Here is an 8,560-nt window from a genome sequence, read left to right as displayed (position 1 = left end):
TGGGGAGACCCAGGTGTCCCAGTTTGCTTACCAGCCGGCTCGGGATTATAGTGTTGAACGCCGAGCTGAAGTCCAGGAAGAGCAGCCTCGCGTAGCTCCCCCGCTGCTCCACGTGGGTCAACGTGGTGTGCAGGACGGTGTCGATGGCATCCTCCATGGACCGGTTGGCCCTGTAGGCAAAAAGGGGGCAGAGCTGCGCTACAAACAGAGAAAATCCTCATTAGACAGCACAGTATTTGTTTTCCTTTTTACTCACCATTGTTTGTCCAATTATGTCCTGCTAAATTGGCTAGATGATGTAATTGATTACACTCAAGTGCAGGTGTGTTGCCAATTGGTTATACACGCACTAAGCTCTAGGAAGCTCAGGAATTGTCAGAGTGAAAAGTGCCAAATTAAAGACAACAGAGAAATCTGGAACCGGTGTCTGAAGCTGTTATTTTTTCACCTTGCTGATCCTCGACCAAACTATTTCACAAGACCTAAAAATTAAGAGAGAAAATATTCAAAGCAAAGGCTAGAAGTTTAACAAATCATTGCTTGAAGATGGAGACTTTATTCAATATTTTAAAGAAGAATGGACTTCATACTTGGAATATAATGATCTCCCTGGAACATAAGCATCTTTGCTCTGGGAGGGTGGAAAGGCAAAGATGAGAGGTAACATAATCTCATTCTCATCACATAAGAAGAAAAAAGAAAACCAAAAGGTTCAGGCATTAAAGGAAAGAATTGGGGCTGTGGGAAGCATCCTGCAGGGCGCAGGGGCTTGGTCCCTGAGTCTTGGGGCTCTGGGGGGTGGTCGGAATGGAGGGGATTGGGATGCCATGGGGCAGCCTACAGCAGCCGCTTGGGGGGGGGGTTCTGTAGCGACGGATGTGGGTTACTGGCCTGGTTGCTGTGCTGAGTGTGTCTTGGGTAGGTCCAGGCTTCTGGGGTCTCTGGGATGTGTGGCAGGGCGTTTGTGGCTTCTGTCTATCCCCCTATCTCAGTCCTGGTTTCTTCCAGTATGAGGGGTTCTGCATGGTTCGTGCAGGCTGGCTAATCAGGGGTTTTTGTTTAATGGATGGTTTCGGGGGTGAAAGTGTTGGCCCTTGTGAGTGGTTGGCTTACAGACCCTGTCACCTGTTCCTGGCCCCCGGGCTATGGTGGTGCGACAGGCGGGTCCCCCCTCTCTAGGTGCGCACTCGGGGAATGGGGCTACCTATTGTCAGCAGGGGAGCTGAGTGCAGTAGGCCCCCCAGTCCTTTTGTCCCCATCCCAAGACTCCTCCGTCTGCCTGCTTCATCACACTGCCACACACATAGGACCTTGGGGAGGGCATCGTTACAAGAGGGATCAACTTTGTGATGATGTCCCCCACCCAAATTTTATTTTATATTTTAGATATTTTCATTCACAACATTTTCACAACACACCTCTATGTAAGGCATTGGTGGGGGGTGCTGCTTATTGTGTGGCTTGGTGGTTAATTGGGGGGGTGCTCTGGCACCAGCTACCTTTCGGAGGGAGGGTGGACTCTGCGGGGCACCCCCTTTGGTACTCCCAGTTTTTATCCCACTTGAGAACAACAAGCAACAACACAACATTTGAGCAGGTGTAGGCAGGATTGGGGTCTTTCTCACACCCCCGTTCTCCGGTTGCCGCCTGGATTCTGGGACATGGAGGAAGACATGGGGGAAGAGAGGGCCACCGGGATCATGGCAGGGAGTTGTTTCGGGGCCTGGGTGGCTTGCCGGTACCGGGACTGACATTTCTGCTCTTCCCAAAAGGGTTGGGGGGAGGGGTGGCAATGTTATGGATGGGGAGGAAGTGGATCTGTGAGTTATTTGGGGGGGAGAGAGGTTCTGGTTGGGTGGCCCATGCAGGACATGTTGGCCCCATCCCCAGTTGGCTTGTGCAGGGTCCCCTCTTCCCGCATCTGGGTTTCAGGATTCACCTACTGGGTTATCCATCAATTCTGGGCCCAGTCACCGGCGCTCCAAAGGGGTGCCAGGTCCTCAGGCCTGGGATTATTGGATGTGAGTGTTATGTGCCAATGTGTGTATGCCATTTTTTTTTTGAAGAGTCTTGTGTTTTGCGAGTGGGGGCACTAGGGTGGGAGGGCATGATTCAGAATGTACTTGTCATGTTTGGCTCTGAACTGCTCACTCTCCCAAGAAAATATCAAGTCTCCGCTAAGTGTGGAGCACATTCCTCCCGACCTGCCCCCCTCCGCTGGTTAGCACTTTGGCCCACCGATGCATTTGTGGTGCTCGGTGTTTGGGGCTGGATGCCCTGGCAGGTACTGTCTTATTCCTGGTGGCTGCTTTGTGGGGTCTGGCCCCCTGGGGCCCGGTCAGGGCTCCCGCCGGGGTGAGGGGTGACAATGGTATGGATGGGGAGGAAGTGGATCTGTGAGTTATTTGGGGGGGAGAGAGGTTCTGGTTGGGTGGCCCATGCAGGACATGTTGGCTCCATCCCCAGGGGGCTTGTGCAGGGTCCCCTCTCTCCCCATCTGGTTACCCATGGTTACTGGAACGGGTTGAATGCTGGGGGGAGACTGGAGACGATGTGTTTTTTAACCAGCCTTTTGAAGGCCTTCATCATAATAGAAGTCAGTGCGACAGAATGGTACCCATTAAGTGAGGTGGCCTGAGTTTTTTTTTGGGACTGGAATGATGGTGGCAGACTTGAAGCATGCTGGCACTAGGGATTGGTCCATCGAGGTGTCAAAAATGTCTGTGAGGACAGCTGAGCTGCACACTCCTTGTACACCTGCCCAGGTATGTTATCAGGGCCTGGGGCCTTTCCTGGGTTGACTCTCCTCAGAGTTTCACTAACTTCAGATTTGTCAAGGTTGAGTGCCTCCTCCCCCTGGTGAGGAATGGCTTCCACTGCTGGAGTGCTGTTTAGTGCCTCAAACCTTCCAAAGAAGATGTTTAGTTCATTTGGGAAGTCAGCATTAGCTGCATCTGCTGGAGGAAGGTGTGTTGTAGTTTGCAATTGCCCTTATGCCTTGCCACATCCTCCTGGGGTTGCTGGCATCATAGAAGATCCTGGATATTCCGGCTGTAGATCTGCTTCTCTGATCTGATGGCATGGTTCAAGTTGGTCCTCAGTGCCTCCCTGTCAACAGACTTATTATAATTGTGGTTTATGCTAACTTTTTTCCTTTCTTTTTTCCTTTCTGTTTTTTACAATTACTAGATTGATACTAGAAAATTCTATAGATCAAAACCGCATGATCTTCTGCCCTTGCACCAGAAAAAACCTGAAGAATGATGATGATGATGATGAGAGCTGCATTGATCCAGTTTTATCTGGTACTTGAACTGAGCATATTGGCTGGTACCTAATACTGATCAACTGTTGAATGAATGAACCATATATCTTGCCAAGTAAGCTAAGGATTTAGCCTCATCATAAACATTGCGGAAAAAAAAGATAAATTAACACAGATATCTATGTACTTCATGTTATTTGTTAATAAATAGGCAACAAAAAGACAGAAATAACTACAGTGCACTGGACTGAATCTCCGCTATCAAATCGTTGATATCGGATCCAACTAATTAGTCATTCGATATCCGATCAAGTACCATCAAGTACCATCTCTAATGATGACTCGGTAGAGGATCTTGATTATCATCCCATACAAGCAGAATCTGCTGTTGACAATCGTTTTGTACCCCTTGATGTAGATGAGGCTTACTCAACAATTAGAACTTCCAAACAGCAGCTCCATAATTACAGCAGAAAAAGGAAAAAAAAACTGGGTCTTTAAAAGAGCCAGTATCATGTTTGTTTGTAGTTTTTTGACTGAAATGCAGAATCACATGGAGAACAATAGAATTGTAACATTTTATTTACAAAAGCAACAAAAATCTGGAAGAGGAGAACTGCAGGATGCCAGTTGAACATACTGGTTTGTATGAGGGGAGCAAGCAGACTGATCGGGAAGGAGTTGGCTCATGACAACTGATGATTGATTGATGCTTACTTGAGAGTTTAAGGGTGTCAGGATCTGACTGAGATAAAAAAAAATCTGGCTCAGGGGCCATCTGATAGGGAACTGATGGAGGTTGCATGAAAGGGAAAAGGTCTTCACTTTCACCACAGAAATACCCAAAAAGTTCAGATTCTTTTAGTTTTGGGGGATCTAAAAGGATGGACTAACATTGGGTGAGGTGAATTGACTGTTTAATTATCCTAAGAAGTGGTGACAGCAGGGGGTCATGGAGGTGATGGCTGAGATCACATAGGAAACTGAACTAGCTTGGAATTAAACCAACAACCTAGAAAACAAAGAATGACATAAATGAAAGTGTAACTGAAAAATTAAATTTAACCAAAAAGCCCCAAAAACTGCAGAATCATGACAAAAGGCTGGTTACATGGATCTGTAGGGAATTTACTCACCCCAGAGGTGAATTTGAGTGAGATCGGAGAGTGTTGGTACTAGCAAAAGATGTCATGCTGGAGAGCGGTTAGGCAGGTGATGAGGACTGAGAACTGCCTTTTCCCATGAAGATTAGACAATCTGAGGTTGACTTGGTTGTCTGGAAAAATAACAGAAACCACAAAGCCAGAAACCAGAAAGATATTCCTTGTTTAGGTCTTTGGCTGGAATACCCTTGGTTTAATCATGCGATGATTACACCAATGTAATCATCATGTGATGAGAGATGATCCTTTGCCTCCTTACATACACGCTAGTCATCTTGATTGAAAAATGTTCTTAAGTGTTCAGGAACACAAGTCGGCCCAGCCATTAGCAAAGATCCTTTCCATGACAGGATGCTCACTCACACCAGAAACAGCAAAAGCAAAGAGTGTCAGGTTTCTACCCACTGTTTAGGTTTATTTTTTAGGTTCTTTGTAATTCTATGTCTTTGTAGTTGTTTTCTGGCAGTGTTTTGTTTTTAAGTTTCTCTCTGTTTCCCCTTTGTACCTGTTTCCCCCCCTTGGCTCCCTTCTAGTTAGTTCCATTCCAACCTGCTCCGTATCAGCTGATTAGTCCATTCTTTGTTTTGTTCACCATATATACACCACCTCTGCAGTTCCTCATTGCTGGTTTCTTGTTGTTTTGTTGTTACTTTACACTCCATGTGCGTTTTCTCCTGACGTCTCCTGGCTTTTAGTTTGATTAAACCTTTAAGAACTCATCTCTGCCTCCCTCATCTCTGCATTTGGGTCCTCATCCAACCTCCACCCCCATATTGACACAGAGACCCTAACACGCAAAGGGCACTTCAGAGCTAAGATTGTGTTCATTATTGAACCAAGAGAATAAATAAGTCATATAATAAAATTTAATTTCTTTTTCTCTTGGTGGGGCAGTTAAAGGGTTAATTTGTGTATTTGTGGTGATGGGTTAATGAGGCATCTTGAAACCTTTCGACCCATTGCCAAAATGTATTGATATTGCATTGATACTGTCTCACAGAATACAGAAACCTACTGGATGTTTAAAGACACAACAGGCAGCTTATTTGACAGACTAAACTGTATTGATTTGATGAAACAATTATATAATTTAAGTTATTATAGGTTATATTGTATTATTTCATATCTGTTTAAATTGTAAATATCTTTGATATTTTTAGATGCAACTAATAAAAAATTTAAACATATCAAAACGTGAAAACTAGGGGAAAATGTGAATGAGGATGCTTGTGCACTTGGATTTTAAATTATGTTTTTTAAAACAATAAGTACAGTAAAAACAGTATATAAACTAAAAGACAATTTGAAATGAACCTTAATTTAGATAAGTTGAATGATAACTGAGAGGAAAAGTATGACACAACAAGAAAATTAAAATAAAAACGCAATGGCTGAAATGTGCCTAATCCTTTTAGGCTGCTCAGAAAATTCTTGACAATTTTAATGATAAACCGCAAAAGACAGTTTTTTAGCAGATGCATCATGTTGACAGTTATTTTTTAAAATACAGGTTAGTGTGTCAGTCAGTTAGAAACAACTCCTGTATCTGTCACATAACGTTCTTGAAACTACATGTGCACCAATACAGTGTTTTTCTTTATGGGCTTGATGCATACACCGACGCATCGATGTTGCTGGACCCACCACTATTACTTTGTTTGCTTTAGTAAAAATGACCTTGTTTAATTATTCTTTAGTTACTGAAAGAGTAAATGTGTTTATTTACGTGCATACTTTATTTTTGCTTTTATATTCATGGTATTTTTGTATCCCATTCTTCAGTTTATTTCTGCCTTTCCTTTTTACCCCCATTTCTTTTTAAATATATCTGTGTCATTATCAGAGATGGGAAGTAACGAAGTACAAATACTTCGTTACTGTACTCAAGTAGATTTTTCTGATATTTTTACTTTACTTTACTACTTATTTTTATGGCGACTTTTTACTTCTACTCCTTACATTTTTACACAAATATCTGTACTTTCTACTCCTTACATTTTAAAAAATTGGCTCGTTACTTTAGTTTTGAATCATTTCAATGGAGTTACCATTATTATTTTTCACGTCATCAATACCAAATTCAATCTAATTGGATGGGAATCTACGCTGCATTTGACGCACCACTGCAAGATGAATCGACAGATTCGGCGGTATTCATTCGCGGCAAATCATTGCAGCTTGGTGGCGGTGGCGTTAGCATAGTAGCATGGACGACGAGATGATTGAACATGAACACAACGGAGATCTAGTCCTATTGGCAGACATCCATTTAAAATGTAGGCAACGGCATGAAAAAAGTGGTTTCTACTTTTACTTTTATACTTTAAGTAAATTTACAAGCCTGTACTTTGTTACTTTTACTTGAGTAAAGAAGTTTAATCAGTACTTCCACTTTTACCAGAGTATTTTTTAACACAAGTATCTGTACTTTTACTCAAGTACGGAAAGTGAGTACTTTTGCCATCTCTGGTCATTATGCAAATGGAGAAGCGGTGAGCTTAAGTGGCCAACTCTGACTATTTGTGCATTACACTATGGCTGTGTTTGAATTCATGTGCTGCGTCTTCCAAGGACATGGTCTACCTGGGCAGTGTATTCTCATTATCAGTTCGTACGAAATCGTACGAAAAGTTATGCACAGTAATTTTGTACGTTTTTGACGTTTTTTTCGTCGTATTTTTACGTCTTGCGATATCCTTGCGCATGCGCATCTTACGCACCATTCAATAACATAGATTTTAACATACAATTAACCCTGACCCTAACCCTAAGATACAAAACAGCAAGCAACGTAGTTCGAGACATCAAAAAGTAATTATTGCACTGTTTTTCCCAGTTTTACGTCCGTCCGCGGATCTGCTTTTTTCGTCTGTCTGCCTGCGCATGCACACTGATCTGTATTTTCGGGGAAAAACGTCAAAAACGTACAAAATACTGTGCATAACTTTTTGTTCGATTTCATACGAACTAATAATGAGAATATGTTGACCTGGGCTGGATCATTTTAAGTCCTTGAAAATAAGAAGACCGGAATAGTTTTGGGTGTGATTTTAAACAGGTCTACCCTTCGGTAGTATTTACCGCTGTACGCTCTGTCGCTTAGCAACCGTGACAGTTGACACACAAAATAGGAAAATAATGAATACCGAACTTTTTAAAACGGATTCTTTTTATTTTGTTTTTATTTTTTTATTGAAAAATGAACAAAGACTACACTCATGAGAATACAGAGTGGAATAAAGGTGCCAACCATGTAATGATATAAACCTTAGTCAGTTAAATAACATGTTGCTGTCATTTTGCACATCTCTGATGTTGCTATTTTCAAATTTCCATTACTGCAAAAATGTCCATACCTGTATATTGGTTATTTATTCTCCAGGTGAACAGTTTTATATATTATACACATTTGTGTGACCATTTTTTTTCTACTTTTTTTTTTTTTTTGCTGTTATAAACACCAGAATTTCCCCATTGTGAGACAATAAATAAATTTTCTATTCTATTCTATTCTATTCTATTCTATTCTATTCTATTCTAAAGGCGTAGAAAGATATAAGTAAATCTAAACAATGTATGTATAAAAAACATATCTCTTATATTCAACATCAAAAAATACAAATAGCAAATTGTGCAAATAGCAATTAAAAATAAAAATCCTATCAGATTTATAGTCCCCACACTGCAGATATATTAGAATCTGTCCTTCAATTAGAGCTAAACTCATTTACACAGTAACAGATAAAAATCTTTAGATAAATCATATATTACACGCAACATATCTGCTTAAATAACCATTAAAACAATAATTTTAATTCATTTGAGACAGAACTATTCACGGAACTATTCATACTATTATATTTAACTGAACTTCTAATACTCACTGCTGTTCAGCGCTAAGTATCATTTACTCTGATCACGGAGCAGCCAACTTGCTTTGTCTCGCAATGAATCCCGGAAAAACCAAGGATAGCGAGTATACATCGGACCCATCCTTCAGGGCAAAAAGAAGGATGCATTTGTAGTCCACATAACGAGGAGTCTTGGAATCCGACCAGACCTTGGCGCTATGCTATGACGTAATCGGCCTTGGAATCTGGCCTTCGGAGTATGCAGACCATAAATTCGAACA

Source organism: Cyprinodon tularosa, unplaced genomic scaffold (genome assembly GCF_016077235.1).
Source record: "Cyprinodon tularosa strain WSP-4 unplaced genomic scaffold, ASM1607723v1 ctg899, whole genome shotgun sequence".
NCBI classification, from domain to species: Eukaryota; Metazoa; Chordata; class Actinopteri; order Cyprinodontiformes; family Cyprinodontidae; genus Cyprinodon; species Cyprinodon tularosa.
This window is presented reverse-complemented; position numbering follows the sequence as displayed.